Raw genomic sequence first — 16,623 nt, 5'->3', positions numbered from 1 at the left:
TATTAAACTCTTATCTCCAACATGTCGGCTTTTCAGGAACAACCAAAAAAATTTTGGTTAGTGAATTTTTCATCTTATCTGCCTGAGTTTGTAGCATTCTATCAGCTCATGGGAGAGAGTGTGTGATTAAAACAAAAACATGAAAATAATCAAAGTACAAATATGAGGATTTTGAAGATGTCAGAGATGCAATGTATGTCTCTACAGGTTGATAAGCTGTTCATTCAGTTTAGATAAAAGTAGTGATGTAAGTGTTTCGTGAAAGGAGATAATGCGTCATTTGTTCAAACTGCAGGGAGGAGATGCAGTTCACAAAATTAAATTAAGATCAATGTTACAAAAAGTGGTGAGAAAGTATTCAGATCCTTTACCTAAGTAAAAGTATCAATACCACAGCTTAGAAGTACTCAGTTACAAGTCCTGCATTCAAAATGTGACTAACTAAAACTTTTAAAGTGCTCATATTATGCTCATTTTCAGGTTCATAATTGTATTTAGAGGTTACATCAGAATAGGTTTACATGGTTTGATTTTCAAAAAACACCAAATTGCTGCAGCTCCTCTTTTCAGCCTGTGTGTTGAGCTCTCTGTTTTAGCTACAGAGTGAGACATCTCACTTCTGTTCCATCTTTGTTGGGAGTCGCACATGCGCAGTAGCTAGGTAAGAACTACTAGCCAGTCAGAAGCAGAGTATGAGGGTGTGCCATGCTAGCAGCTAGGTGAGTATTATAACGTGTGTTACATAATGACACACATTTGTCTCTGAAGTAAAGGCTGGACTACAATAGAGCTGTTTGGAGCAGTTTGTGAACAGTGTTTTCTGTTGGAGATGGTAAGTCCCTTTGGGGTGGACTTTGGGCTTTTTCACTTGTAAACTTGTAAACCTATAACATGCACAAAAAAGATATATAACACAATAAAGGAAAGGTAAAATGCCAAAAAGCATAATATGAGCACTTTAAATTAAGAAAATGTACTTAACTATAAAAGTACAAGTACTTACTCTGCAGGCAGAATGGGCTCTCTGTCAGTATTATATTGTATATTACACTGTTGGATTACTGATCCATTAACAAAGCAGTATTTTTAAAGGTGTAGCTCTCTGTATTGGAGATAATTTGACTAATTTTAACAGTTACAGTTTCAAACACGTCGTTAACGTGAAACGTTCACAGTTTGGTTATGTTTAGCACAAAAGCTACTTGAAGTGACGTAGTTTTTTTTGTTATGTAAAGTAAAATATTTTTTTCAAACGTTTGTATGCAGAGGAGGTCAGACCACAATTGACTTGTTGTATAAGGTATAGTATGTGGCTGTATTGAATTTAAATTCCAATGTAAATGTGTATGAGTTCAAGGGAACACAAGCTATTCGGTGTGACGCAAACAAGAGATGAAAGGGTACAGCATTAAATCAAATTGCACTGGATTTATTTTTGGGTCTTTTAATCTTTTTTTCTGGAATATGTGATAATTTGACCTTTTGGTCCTCAAACTGTTATTTAATGTAACCATATGAGAAGTTTAGAGGGGAAACCTCTGGAACTTCTAACAACTTATAGACATCTCGAATGTAACAGGGAGCCACAACTGACTCTTATCAGTTGTTATGTAAGCGGTCACAAGGCTCTCCTCACACAAACAGGCTCTCACCCAATGTGTCAGGGGGTTGGCCAGGTCAGGTGAAAGGGCGACGGAATATGACCCCGGACAGCAAGCTTCTTCCCCAGGGCTCGGGGGCGGCTTAAGGAGGGCAACCTTCTCACGCAACATAAACAAAAGTGATAGCAAAGTTTGGAAAAAAAGAGAAACCATGAGATATCATTAGACACCCCTGCCAGGAAAACTCTTCTTGCATTTCCCCTCTCTCTCTCTCTCTCTCTCTCTCTCGCTCTCTCTCTCTTTCTCTCTCTCTCTCTCTCTCGCTCTCGCTCTCGCTCTCGCTCTCGCTCTCGCTCTCTCCCTCTCTCTCTCCCTCTCTCAATATAAATTTAAATTTTCAATTTCAGTTTGCTTTATTGGCATGACAAAAAAATACATCTGTGTTGCCAAAGCATAAGAACAAACACACATATAAACAGCAACAAGGAGTAAATACATCAAATATAATAATACAGGTAAACAGGATAATTATGATATAATTGCAGATAATAAACACATTCTGTGTATGTCCCTCGAAGGCTACGTTGAAACAATAATATAAAAGAAAATATTTTTAAAAAAAAGAAAGAAAAAGAAAACAAATGAAAATGATAATATATACAATTATCTACTTATTTTGCCTTTGCCTCTCTCCAGCTCTCTCTCTCTCTCTCTCTCTCTCTCTCTCTCTCTCTCTCTCTCTCTCTCTCTCTCTCTCTGCATTAAGTGCTGTCTAGTTATTAACTCTGAAACCTTGTTTGTGCTGACTCCTAGTGGCTTATTGTCACCTTGCTGCAGTGATGCAGGTACAGGTGTATTACTTCTGGGCGTGGTTACAGGTGTAACAGGTTTAACACTTTTAACCAGACAGGGCAGAAACACACTACTTTCAGCCTGGTGTTAAGTTCCTCTTTAAACGAAAAGTTACTTTAGTTACCAAATAAATGAAGTGGAGTAAAACGTACAGTATTCCCCAGTGACATGTAGTGAAGTAGAAGCATAAAGTAGCAGAAAATAGAAATACTTGAGTAAGTTTTTTTCCCCTCAGTGTTACGCAACTGTCCCTAATTCTACTCTCAACTGTCCCAGACTTTACAACTAATCTCCCAAATTTGAGTTCTCCAACTTTCATTCTACATATTAAAATCATTTATTTATTTAACAAATTATTATCATAAATATGCAAGCTAACTTGTATCACTTCTGTGACTCAGTTCTGCCATGGAGGTCTGCTTGTTCTCTGCACTTAGTACATCTGAATCAAAAATAGAAGTTACGCTATAGGTTCTCAATCAGTTCTCATACATTCTTTTCATCATTGGTTGTTGACTGTTTCTTGTTGATTTCTAATGGGGTTCATCATTAACTGCATCAATGCGTCGTTCAGCCACCTCAGCATGTTGATGGCACATGGTTTTCAGTAGGGCTGCATGATATGAGGAAAATATCTTATTGCGATTATTTTTGACTGATATTGCAATTGCGATATGATTCACGATGTTGGAGGGAATAATCATTTTTGTATCATTATTCTCATTTTCATTAATAAAATGTTAAAATTGAAATTATTATAGTGTGACTTTTGCGAGGATCCGTACCAAGCAAATATATTTTCTTCGGTCTAGGATATGATTTGTAGGCCGGGATGTCTCTACAGCACCACAATACTTAATTCAGAATGGTTCGACATATATTACCTTGCTTTCGACTTTTCTGCTTTAGTACAACAATTTTCTTGTTGATTTTAAAACAAATGAAAGGAAATCATTTCCAACATTTTTTTACTACACAAATTGAACATTGAATTGAATATAAAAGGCAGCACTACAAAAAGAACGACACAAAAGAACATTTTAAAGTGCAGTTTTCTACTGATATTTTCTTTCAGCTAACACATAAAATATCGTAGTGTCTTTCGCGATATGTCGCAGCCTTTTGCAATATGTATATTGCGACATATGATATCGCAATGACGATAAAAAAAAGATATATTGTGCATTGTGTATATAGTGCTAGCACTAGCCCATATTGCGATTATGGTAAAATTGCGATAAATTGTGCAGCCCTAGTTTTCACCCTGTTGCTGGGGTCGCTCTCTCTATGTTCGATTTTATGTGTGAGCGCGCGTGTGACGTAGCACAGAGCTTGTGCCGGGTGGTACCACCCCAAATTTTCGAATTTGAACACCTAACAATTAAAATGATGCAAATTCTATGTTGCATAAACGTTATCATTTCATTAGTAATAATAGGTTGTCCAGAATTGTCCAAGACACTGTAACTTTGTGCCCCAGGCGCTATTTTTATTTTAAATTTCAATTGCTGCCACTGGTTACCAGCATGCAACTGTGAAATGCTTTGCCACATGTTTTAAGAGTGACGACCTCTGTTGAAATCTTTAAAAAGCAGTTAAAGACGCATCTTTTTATTTAGGCGTTCGTTTAGCCACATTGTTGACTGTATTACTATGTATCTTATGCTTTTGTGTTTTACTATGATTTACTGTGATTCATTGTGCTTTTTATGATAATTCAACGTGACATCATGACCGCGTAAACATACACGCCGACTTTCTAAGCCAAGTGGTGTGTTATCTGTACGCACTTTGAGCTATCCGTGTGTATATCTACACTGTATAAGGCAGACGTAAACATACACGCCACGTGGCGTGTTATCGCCGTCTTGCCGTGTTGTTGCGAGAACAACGTAGTATCGCGAGAACGTGTTATCGCGATAAGAAAGCTACGGTTGAGTTTAGGAAAAGAAAAACGGGGTTGGCTTTAGTAAAAGAAGAAAGCTACGGTTGGGTTTAAGAAAAGAAGAAAGAGACGGTTGAGTTTAGGAAAAGAAGAACGGGGTTGGCTTTACACAAACAAGAGAGCGAGGAAACGCCACACGTGGGATGCGATCCCCACTTTCTTGGGTGAAAGTCCTGTGTTTTTTTCCCATCCGCCACCCCAACCAACCTCCTTACGCGGATTTTCGCCGTTTCATACTACTCCCTACGGCGTAAATTCACACGCAATCCCAAGGTAATGTAAGTCAATGGAGGCCAAACAGTGTTAATAAACACGCTAAAAAGGGAGTATGCATCTTTATAACACGCCAATAATGGCATACAAATTGGTGTGTCATACATACACCACTTCATGAGATCAGTCTGGATAATTGATTTGTTTTAATGTTTGTTTGTTTTTTTGATTTTTTTAAAGAATATTTTTTTGGGCATTTAATTTAATTATTTAATTATTTGTATAGGACAGCTTAGACTTGAAAAGGGAGAGAGAGGGGGAATGACATGCAGCAAAGGGCTGCAGGTCGGAGTCGAACCCACGGCTGCTGCATCGAGGAGTAAACCTCTATATATGGGCGGGTGATCTACCAGGTGAGCTACCCAGGCGCCCAATGTGTTTATTGTTTTGGCCTGTGAAGCACTTTGTGACTCTGTCTGTGATAAGTGCTGTATAAATAAACTTTACTTACTTACATGGACAGGAGGAATGTTAAATATATATCTTAATGAGCAAAAATATATGATGTGAGTATTATGTTAAGACAGGCTTCCTCCTTCCTATCCTTAAACTGTATTGAGCAAGGCATCACAATGCAGCATGGCCATAAACAGACACAAACTCAATCTGGCCTCAGCACAGCTACATGTGGAAGTCTGATAAACACTTAGTGAGCTGATGGCATAACATACTGTCAAGATACAAAGACTGCTAATTAACAACCTCGGTAAGCTCGAAGCCAAAGATAGCCGGGACAACACTGCCCTTTAAGGGTTCCTCCTCAGTTCATAATGAGAGTCTTTTCATCACTGTTAGACTCACATTCCTCCTGCCAAGTTCGACAAATGAGATTGTTGTGCGGCTTTGGCAGAAGTAGACCGCAGCTGTCACGTTAACAAAGCTGTTTTCACTTTGAGTTGATTTTAATAAATGTTGTACAAATACTCGGCACCATCCAAGTTAACTCCACGCTGCTCTTTTTTTTGCAGTGAAACCACTGTTTGTTTTCCTTTTCTTGACTCGAGCTAAAAGTTTACACGAGGATGTTGCTGAATGATTTCCAAGGACTTTGGGGAGCCTGAAACCTTCACTAACACTCTTCACTAGTATCTGACAGCAGGACATGTTCAACAAATAGGCCTCATTTCCAGTAACACTTCATTACCCCCCCCCCCCCCCCCCAACCATCCCCTCCCATTTGTAAAACAGATAACAGGGTTAAAATATACTTTGTTTTTAACAACTTCAAGAAGAACAGAGGTAACATAAAATAGTGGATGTGCAGACAAGTAATACCTTTTTCAAACCGCAATGTTTACTATCAAAATAAACATTAGAATGGTATAACTACAACAGCAAATTAGGGTTATTGTAGGTTAAAAAATGAATTATGGAGGAGGGTATTATTCAGAGACAAAACTCAAGATTAAAGTTGGAAAGTTAAGAGAAAAAACTTGAATATTCTCTGAGATCATAAAGTCATATGTTTGCGGGGGAAAAAGTCCCAAATTCACTGAGATTAATGTCAAAATTTACCAGAACAACACTCGGAAAAATAGTGTTATTTTTGTCATGGTATACCATATTAGCTGCTAAATCAGATTGCAAAGTATAATTTGATTAGGTCATCCACTGGAGGCAAGCGAGAACTTTTCAGAGAACTTATGACTTTTTTGTCGCAAATAAACTTTATAATCTCCAGAATATTTGAGTTTTTTTTTTTTTTTCAGAAATTGACGACTGTAAGGATATATGTCAGAAAATTACCTTTTGTTCTTTACTTTTTTTTTTTTTACCTATAATGGCCCTAATACACCATGTCAAAAGATAATTGACCTTTGTTTAACCAGATTGGTGACGTAAATCTCTTTTTCATGGAACCCTGAACTGCAATTACAGCACAATTACTGCAGACTATGTTACAAAAACCTACACAGAGCCAACATTCACTGAAGGAAGAAGAGTCACATGAGGAAGAAAACTGGGGGAAAGGGGGAAACTAAAAGGCATCTAACCACGTATAAAATATTGTCACATTCAGTGTTTACAAAGTAAATATAGCGGACCATGACTTCTTCCCATGACCTTTCCTGCCTATATTCCTTCCACCCTAATATGTTTCCTACCCTCCTTGCTCCCTTACTCCTCTCCTTTGCCTTCCCCTCCCTCCCCAAAAGCAGGAGCAGTCAGGGTTCAATCTATTATTCAGCAAGGCTTTTCTGCCGCACACAAACACAGCATCAATAATGGAACCAGCAGCTAATTAATCATTAAAACAGCAGCAGCAGCGTAATCTATGGCCAACTATGGTGTGTATGTGTGTGTGGTGTGTGTGTGTGTGTGTGTGTGTGTGTGTGTGTGTGTGTGTGTGTGTGTGTGTGTGTGTGTGTGTGTGTTGCAGAGATGGTTGGGTTTGCATGGAAGGCAGGTGGGCAGCTTTGCTTCCTACTGCTGTAATCAGCCATGTGATGCCTTTAAGTACATTTTAGTCATGCAAGAGGTACTTGTACTTTACTTGAGTATTTCCGTTAGGGCTGCACAATATATCGTTTTATTATCGGCATCGCCATATCAACTGGCGCAATAAACGCATTGCAAAAGGCTGCGACATATCGTGAAAGACACTCAGAGATTTTTTTGTGTTAGTTGAACGAAAATGTAGCTGTTCTTCTTTTCAATGTTCAATTTGTTCAATAAAAGAATGTTGGAAAAGATTTCCTTTCATTTGTTTTAAATTCAACAAGCAAGCAATTCAGAAGCAAAAATATTTAGCAAAATACTAAAAGCAGCAGAAATGCAGAACAGAGTACATTTTAATATCTGTTTATTTATCGCAAGTAATATCATAATCGTGATATTCAACAACTTTATCGCATATTTTCCTCATATCGCACAGCCCTAATTTCCATGTTATGTAACTTTATACTTTTACTCCACCGCATCTCAGAGGTAAATACTGTACTTTTTACTGCACTACATTTGTATGACAGCTTTAGTTCAGATGACTGGTGATGGTTTTTTTATCCCCTCCCTATCCAGTGAAAACCAAGTCCTCCAAACCATACTCCGATATTGGTCTATTATTCCTACCCTCTAATATGACTCACAGGAGCGTTTTCCGTCCTCACATCTAAATCAGAGAACGTAATGGTTGCGGTTTTAAACCTGTTGTTAACATTGTGAAACGGTCACATTTGAGTTATGTTAAAGGCCCTGACACACCAGCCCGATAATCGGCCGTCGGACATCTCAAATACTGCTGTTATGGAGACGTATTACACGCTCAAGTCAACGTCGCTTCAGTGTGTTCTGAGGCACTTTTTGGACCTCGGGGAGCCGACTGATCAGTCCGACTGCCTTTTCTGCCAACGGACAGCCGTCGGTTTGGTGTGTCAGGGGCTTTAGGCACAAAAACTACTTGGTTATGTTTATAAAAAAGATTGTAGTTTGGGTTGAAATCAGACATTACTTCACTACTTGACTATTTCACTACTGTTGATGTTGAATGTTTTTGATGAACTGAAGGATGAAGTGTTCCTTTATGTGTGTCAGAAAATTCTTCTACTTCTTAAGCTAAATAAAGTCTTTTAAAAGCCTCTTGGATCAGCTGGAAAATGCATCGCCCCAAAGCTGAAAACAGGGCTGTTGTTCTGACACCATGAAAAGTTTTAAAAGTTTTTAGAGATACGTGGTTCTCACAGGGCAGGGACACTACAAACATATGATGATCTTATAGAAGATGATACATTAATGTAGATTAAACTATCCATCAGTATGTAAAGGAGTTAAAATAAGCACAACCTTAAACATCTACAGCATTAAAATGCAACATGCACATTAATGCCGAAGTAATATGCAGAACTTTTACTTGTAGTGGAGTATTTTCACAATGCACCATTAGTAATTTTACTGCAGTAAAGGATCTAAATACTTCTTCCACCGCTGTTAACAGTCCATCAGTAAGGTGATGTGACAGCAAATGTTGTTTTTTGGCACTACAGCTCTTTACAATGCAGATCTGCCCTTCTGTAATTTCACATCCATGGCTTATCTTCAATTTGAGTTTCAGCTCGATTTAAATCCTCCATCATAAATCACTTTAAAACACAATTAGACTGTAATCGAATGCAAGGGCATCAATCTTTTCTAAAAAATATCAATGACATTATACAGTATTTTGGAGACACGTGGTTTTCATGTGGTCACGAGTTCTTTGGCATTCATGATGTTAAAATGTCAGCTGGGTAACAAACTAGTTCAGATCCCTATCATCTAGTTCTATTTTGACTTAACTTTGAAGGAAAAATAATTAACTTAAGTTTCATCAGATTAGCTCCCCACATTTCTGATTTTATTTGGCCCTCAGGAATGCTACTTACAGTACTTAGACAACAATCAGACTAGCATCTATGGGGCAAAAGCTACTCACATACCAACCCTGTCTCCTAAAACGTACGTTCCCATACAACAGAACTGCATTCTCAAACTGTTAGGCTACCTCTCTGTCTCCCAAGGACCTCAGTTAACTTCTCTTCTCTTTCTGTCATTCATCTTTTAGTCACAGTGTGAGTGGAGCAGAAGTCTGTATAGAGAATATAGAGGCTGCATTAATATTTCAGACCGCAGCAAGCGGCTAGAGAGAAAACGGAGGATTCAGTTCTGGGTCGAATAGTGTAAAATGTATTTTTAATGCGGTTAATTTTGTCTCTTCCATTGACTGCATTTATTCCCCAGTGATGGACTAACCCGAGCCACATATAACCTGGAACTATTTACCAGCTGTTCATATCGAAACCTCCGTTTCTATTTGAATTCTCCCTCAAACAAAAGCTAATACTCCCTTATGTTAAATAAAAAGCCAATTGTGCAAAATTCTGTTTTAATTCTTTATATGCATTAGTATTAGCCTGGCTTTAGACCTTTGAACTGCTGCCCCCCATCCAGGGTTTTTCTGCAGGGATTTTTCGCACCCCCAAAGAGGTTCTAGGCTTTTCACACCTGATGCGAACCATGTGCATGAACTGTACTTGATAATACTTTCTTTACGTGGACTTGGGCCAACCGTGCCCAGGTACAGTACGCAGTGTTCACAATAATCAAACAAGCTGGACGTACTAATATTTTCACTTTTTTGCATTTGAAATCCCTCCTCACTGACTGTTTCTCACAGATTTTTAATAATTGAGAAATAATAAATAACAAAATAATGCCACTCCTTTGGGGATTCTGGCTGATTTTGGGCCTGGCTGGATTGATTAGCCTCCAGCTGCTTGACTACAATACAGCCCAGTGTTGAGGGGCGAGACAGAAGCTCTGTTATCAGTCCGTCTCATGATCTGCAGGTGCAGCCGCAGAACGACAGTGAGGCTACAGCTCTCATGCTAATCTCCAGCCTCACATGTGACTGAGATTTAATCTTTCATCTCTTGAGTTACGGATGCAACTCTTTATGTTGATTAATTAGTCTTTCAGGAAATAGTGGAAAGTTCCCACAGTCCAAAATGATGCGTTCGAATCGTTTGTTTGGACGAAAAAGCATCTTAAAGCCCAACGTGATTAAATGTCATAAGAAATAAAGCAGGAAATCTGTCCTCCAATAAGCTAAATTTAGGCATTTTGGATTGAAAGAAAACTTTTCAAACTTTTTCTTCTCCCACTTTAACTAGGGCTGGGTACTGAATTCAATACTTTTTAAGCACCAACCGAATTGCCTCTAAAGTATTGAGAATCGAAAAATGCCTCGTCATTCAATACCTAGTCTCGCATTGCCAGACCTTCCTCCACAGTGCTGCGGAGGAAGGTCTGGGTACTCCACATAGCATTCCAGGATGGGAGAAAAACGTCTTCTGGTTCATTGGCATTTCTATAAACCAATCACAATCATCTTGGCTAAGCGCCGGACGGAGCCACGGTGCCGCTGCAAAATAGCCTCGGGAAAGAACTTGTTTGGGTGGAACGTTCGAAAGTTGTTTTAGTTGTGCAACAGAAAATGGACAGATAGTCTAGCTAGCTGTCTGATTCACTGAAGCTCTATGACAGGGATCTTCAACGGGGGATCCGGGATCCCTAGGGGGTCCTCAGAGTCAATGCAGGGGGGCCTCCAAATTATTGGAGAATTAAAAAAAATAAAAAAGTCTTAACATGAAAACAATCAAACATATTGTTAGCAAATATAAATCCCTACTGCTTACTGGCCTATAGGTAAGGTAGTCACTAAGGCCATCCATAGATAAAGTTAACTCTACGGGTTCCCTGTGCCACATGTATGTTTAACATTAAAACATGATTTATAAAATCATGCCAACAATTATTAGGCTATTTTAATAGCTTAGTATTCTATGAAAAAAAGTGCAGTATGTATAAAGGCTTTAGGCCACCCTACATGTTATTGTAGGCCCAGTATAATATGCAACTTAATTTTATACACTATATGTAGCAGGGGGTCCCTGCTCCGTCTCTCTTTCAGTTAAGGGGTCCTTGGCTTAAAAAACATTGAAGACCCCTGCTCTATGAGATAAAGCCCCCGTGTGAAGTCAGATATTTGAGAGACAATAAAGTGTTTTGTACGTTCTGAGTGTTAGAAGAGACAGAGCAGCCTCGGTTTCAGACTGTCTGAGAGGTTTGCTGCCATCTAGTGGTTTAATTTAACATCTGCTGAAATGATGAAGCAAGGTTCTTTTTTCTACCCTTCCTACTTCTGTTCTCATGCCATTCTTTCCCCTTTTACGTCCATGTTCCTTCTTTCTGTCTCTTCCTAACTCTCTTTCCTTTCCTTTCTTTTTGTTTTTTCCTTCCCCCTCCCATCTTTCCCTCCATTCTCTCTGTTTTCCTTCCATCTTCATTTCTGTCCTACTTTTCCCCGTTGTGTTTTTCCGTCGTTTTCTGTCCTTCGTTTTCTTCTTCTTGTTTTTACTGCCTCAAGACTCCCGTTTGCGTTTCTTTTCTTTACTTTCTTTCACTTTCTGCCATCCTACCTTTTCTCTCACTTTTGTTGTTTCTTCCCTCCGTCTTCCTCTACAATATTTTCTTTTATCCTTCCTCTTTCCTCCTTTCTTTTTATGTTTCTTCCTCGTCTACATTCACCCTTTTAATTCTTCCTTACTCATATCTGTATTTTCTGTTCTCTTTCTTATTCATTCCTGTTCGTTCCCCTTTCTCTTCTCAACCTTTTGCTTTGACTACACCTTCAGTAAAAACATGCCAGGGTAAGGAAAGGTGTAGTAGGAGAGGAAAAGGAAAGATGCAGGAAAGGAAATGGGCAGGTAGAGGTGGAAGAAGGGGGAAGGAAAGGTGGAGAAAGTGAAGGATAGAAAATCAGGTGAAGACTTTGAGGAGGTATATTGTAGCAAAGAAAAAGTGTTGAACTATTGAAAGGTTGCAACTCAGATGTAATCTTTTTTGTAAAAAGTTTCCCAGTTTACAACTTTTTCAGCATTTAAAGGGGTCGAGGTCATAAAGACTTGTTTTGAAACTGCATAAAGGGTGCCTGAATTCATTATTTGTTTTAGACTCTGAGGTTGGACTGTCTTTCCCCAAAGCTGCCCAATCTTGTCATGAATATTTGGGGCAGCTCAGTCCGTAGGGACTTGGCTTGGGAACCAGAGGGTCGCCGGATCAAATCCCAGTGCGGACCAAGAATGGACTGTGGACTGGTAGCTGGAGAGGTGCCAGTTCACCTCCTGGGCACTACTGAGGTACCCTTGAGCAAGTCACCGGACCCCTAACTCCTCGGGGTGCCTTTAATGGGCAGCCCCACTCTCCATTTGTCCATGTATAGGTCCTGTTTGTGCATGTGTGTGTATTTCGGGCCTGTTTGTAGTAATATGTTATAAATCAACAACATAACCCCAGGGGATCAATTCTCAATATCTCAAATAAAAATTAAAAATAAATATCTGCAGCTTCATTCTAAAAACATCACTGCTAATATCAGCTTTAAAGGTCCCATGACATGCTGCTTTTTGGATGCTTTTATATAGACCTTAGTGGTCCCCTAATACTGTATCTGAAGTCTCTTTCCCGAAATTCAGCCTTGGTGCAGAATTACAGCCACTAGAGCCAGTCCCACAATGAGTTTTCCTTAGTATGTGCCATTTCTGTGTCTGTAGCTTTAAATGCTATTGAGGAGGAGAGAGGAGGGGAGGTAACCAGATCGGCCCAGATGAGCTTTCATTTTCTCAAAGGCAGAGCGGGATACCCAGGGCTCGGTTTACATCTATCGCCATTTCTAGCCACTGGGGGACCATAGGCAGGCTAGGGGAACGCATATTAATGTGAAATAACCTCATAAAGTGAAATGACATGGGACCTTTAAAAGGAAACCCCGAGCATGGTAGAAAAGTTGTGAGTGTGCTCAACAAGCAGAGGAAAGTCCACCAGCAGAGGAGGCTGTGGTCTCACATTCAAACATGTTCAGACCTTGTGTCTGTCCATTTGTTCAAGAAGGATGAGAGGAACCTCTGTTCTTCCCAGAGTTCTGATTTTTGTCTCTCTTTAGGCCCTGACTTCTTGCGTCTCCCTGCTGACCTTTTGAACCAAGTCGTCACCTGGTTGCAGGAATTAGAAGTTACCTTTTATTTTTTTAGCCTACAGTTTATTACACTTCATAGTAGGGCTGGGCAATATATCGATATTATATTGATATTGATATAAAAGGCTGGATATCTTCTTAACCCTTGTGTTGTCTCCACGTCGACCATGCAACTTTTAGTTTTTTTGGGTCAAAATTTAAAATTAAAACTTTTTTTTTCGTTGGCTTTTTCGACACTTTTGTCGCTTTTACCAATGTTTTTGTCACTTTTTTCAACGTTTTTTTGTCACTTTTCCCGATGTTTTTGTTGATTCTTTCTGCGCCTTTTGAGGTTTTTGTGGTTTTTTTGCCCCATGTTTTTTGAAGCTTTTTCAAACATTTTTGTCACTTTCTTCAATGTTTTTTTCTTCTGAAATGCTATAAAATTGAATAAAGCATCCAAATTCAACCAAAGTAGTGAACTGATCATTTACTTTACTTGTGAAGACCGTTGTAAGGAACCATCCATGTTATTTTTTTGTTGAAAATTAGCTTGAAAGAAACCCAAATTTCTGATATAGAAACTTTATGAAAATGGGTCAAAAGTGTTGTCTTTTCCTGGTTTCACAGGCTGCAGTACAGTAAAGTGATGTAATTTTCTGAACTTACCAGACTGTTCTAGCTATTCTATTATTTGCCTTTAACCACTTAGTCATTATATCCACATTACTGATGATTATTCATCAAAAATCTCATTGTGTTAATATTTTGTGAAAGCACTAATATCGCTGCAATATCGATATCAAGGTATTTGGTCAAAAATATTGTGATATTTGATTTTTCTCCATATCGCCCAGCTCCATAGTTTTCACACATTTTCAACATGACCAACCTGTTACTTCACAGCATCATTTCATGTTCCAACTTCACTTTTTTATGTATCCTCCTGATAACTTTAACAGGTATTTTATCTCTGCCAAGGAGGTCATGTTTTCGCCTCAGTCTGATTTGTCTGTCATCAGGATTACAAAAAAAAACGACTAGCCAGATTTTCATGAGCAAGTTGATAAAAGGGTTTAGCGTGGACCAAGGAAGAACCCATTCAATTTTGGAGCAGATCCAAATCACAGGGCGGATACACAAATTATTTTTTACTTTTATTAACGTTGCGAGATTGGGAATTTGTGCTGCATCAATGTGGTGTCGGAATATTTGGAAAAATGAGTTCCCGACTGGGAAAATTCACACTGCGTTAACATTGTGAGATCCCCGAGTGCCCTTCTAGTTCCACCTGTCACTGAGTCTTTAACCCTCTGAGGACGAAAGACGCATGATGATGTTTGACAAAACTCCTACTCAAAAAGCAATATGACAAAATTTCATTTCAGCCATTTATCTACTATTTTTACCATATATTAACTAGGGCTGCACGATATGAGGAAAATATCTAATTGTGATTATTTTAACTGATATTGCGATTGCGATATGATTCACGATATTGGAGGGAATGATTGTTTTTGTATCATTATTCTCATTTTCATTGAAAATTATTAACATTGAAAGAAAATAAAATGATTATAGTGTGATTTTTGCGAGGATCTGTACCAAACAAAGATTTTTTCTTTAGTCTGTAGGATACGATTTGTAGGCCGTGACGTCTCTGCAGCACCACAATACTTTATTTTAGAATGGTTTGACACATATTTTGCCATTAACAAATATTGCGCCTCCCTGCGATTTGGATATCACTAGTCCATATTGCGATTTCGATACAATTGCGATTAATTGTGCAGCCCTAATATTAACACCACTTTGTGAACCTAAAAACTTTGGTGAACTCATTTCAAGCACCAAAACAATTTGTACAACACATCATAAGTTAAGGTTTGTTTTCAAAAGAGATTTTCAAAGAATTTCAAAAACCCAACATCAACGTTTCAGCTTTAGCGCCAAATTATCTCTTTACACATTGCTGTACGGAAAGCTAAGTTTGATTTGTGTTAAACACATGGGGATCAGTTATATGCAAATACCTTTAAAAGGTAAATTTAAGAAGCTGTGTGAAAATGCCCTTAACTTCCAGTAATATTAGAAAGGTAACACTCGGTTCTTGATTAGCTCCTCAGTGGTTCCCTTGGTAACTACTCAGTATTTTGTGTACCTTATTGTGAAATATCTCCAATATAAGATATCAATTCACATACATTGTTTACATTGTAAAATGTAACATGCATACACCATTCTGGTTTCCTGTCAACAAATATAGAAGTTGAGAGAGTCAATAAAGTCTTTTTACAAGCCCTATCTTCAAATCTGAAGGTGTTCTTAAGAAACCTGACTTATCAATTATCTATTTATTATTGGAATTGAGCATTTTCAGAAAAGAGGCAAACATTTTCGAAAATCAAAAGATTTAAATGTGATCAAATGACAAATCACTAAATAAATAAAAAATAAAAACTCTCTCCAAGTCAGCGATGCAGTGAACAAGAGGATAGCGTTTAATCTGATCGTCTTAATGACCAAAACAGATGTTACAAAGTGACAAACAAAAGAAGAAAAAAACACATAGAAAAAAGAAAAATGAAGGCAAATAAGCAAAATGATACAATAAGATATTCATATAAATGTAGTTTCAAGCAGTCACAAATATAGTGTATGCATTTTCAAACATAGGGGGAAAGATCTACTCAACTCATGATACGATTTTAAGTTCACGATACAATTTTCTCACGATGTTTTTAAAGCAACACCAAAGATTCTTTTGTACCTTAAAATAATTTTTCCAAAATCGTTTCATTGGTTCATCAACTCGTAACAGGGTGAACGCCACTTCTGCATTCGCTTTGCGGCCCTCTATCGGCTATAACCACACTATGCAAGTTTGCCAGATCGGGCTACCTGCTCTGTAGTTTGAATGATAATGATAATGGACAATTCTGCTTCCAACCTGTAGGGGGACCGAAGAGGAAAAGTGCTGTGGTGTTGCTTTAACAGAATGAGCTTTTTAACAAGACAGACAAATGACTGAAACATATTCCTATATTCCTTTTTGTATTGTCAAACAAGTCAAAACAAAAGTAGATCTTGCTACTAATATGCTACAGCTAATAACAATAATCAAAAAAGTCATTTTATCATAGATATCATAGATAAATGTAAACATTGTGATTGTTCTTAATCAGTTGATGTACGAAGTGTTTGCGAAGGGGAACAGACTGCAGCTGAAGTGCGTCTGCGCTGCAGTGCATCGTGGTCCTGAGTGCTGATGTAAGATGACAAACTGCCATCAGTGAGGGCGGCATGTGCCCACGTTGTGTAATCCAACACCTTCTGGCTTCTTTCTCACCACTAAAAATACCAGCAGGATCTGAACCTCCATCTGATATCGTTCCGGCCGTCTGCACTTGCATGCTTCTGCCTCACCAAACACACACCATCCTTTACCGCTGATTTAATCCAAC

The sequence above is a fragment of the Sander lucioperca genome, chromosome 2, assembly GCF_008315115.2.
Source record: "Sander lucioperca isolate FBNREF2018 chromosome 2, SLUC_FBN_1.2, whole genome shotgun sequence".
Lineage (NCBI taxonomy): Eukaryota > Metazoa > Chordata > Actinopteri > Perciformes > Percidae > Sander > Sander lucioperca.
Note: the sequence above shows the minus strand (reverse complement) of the source record.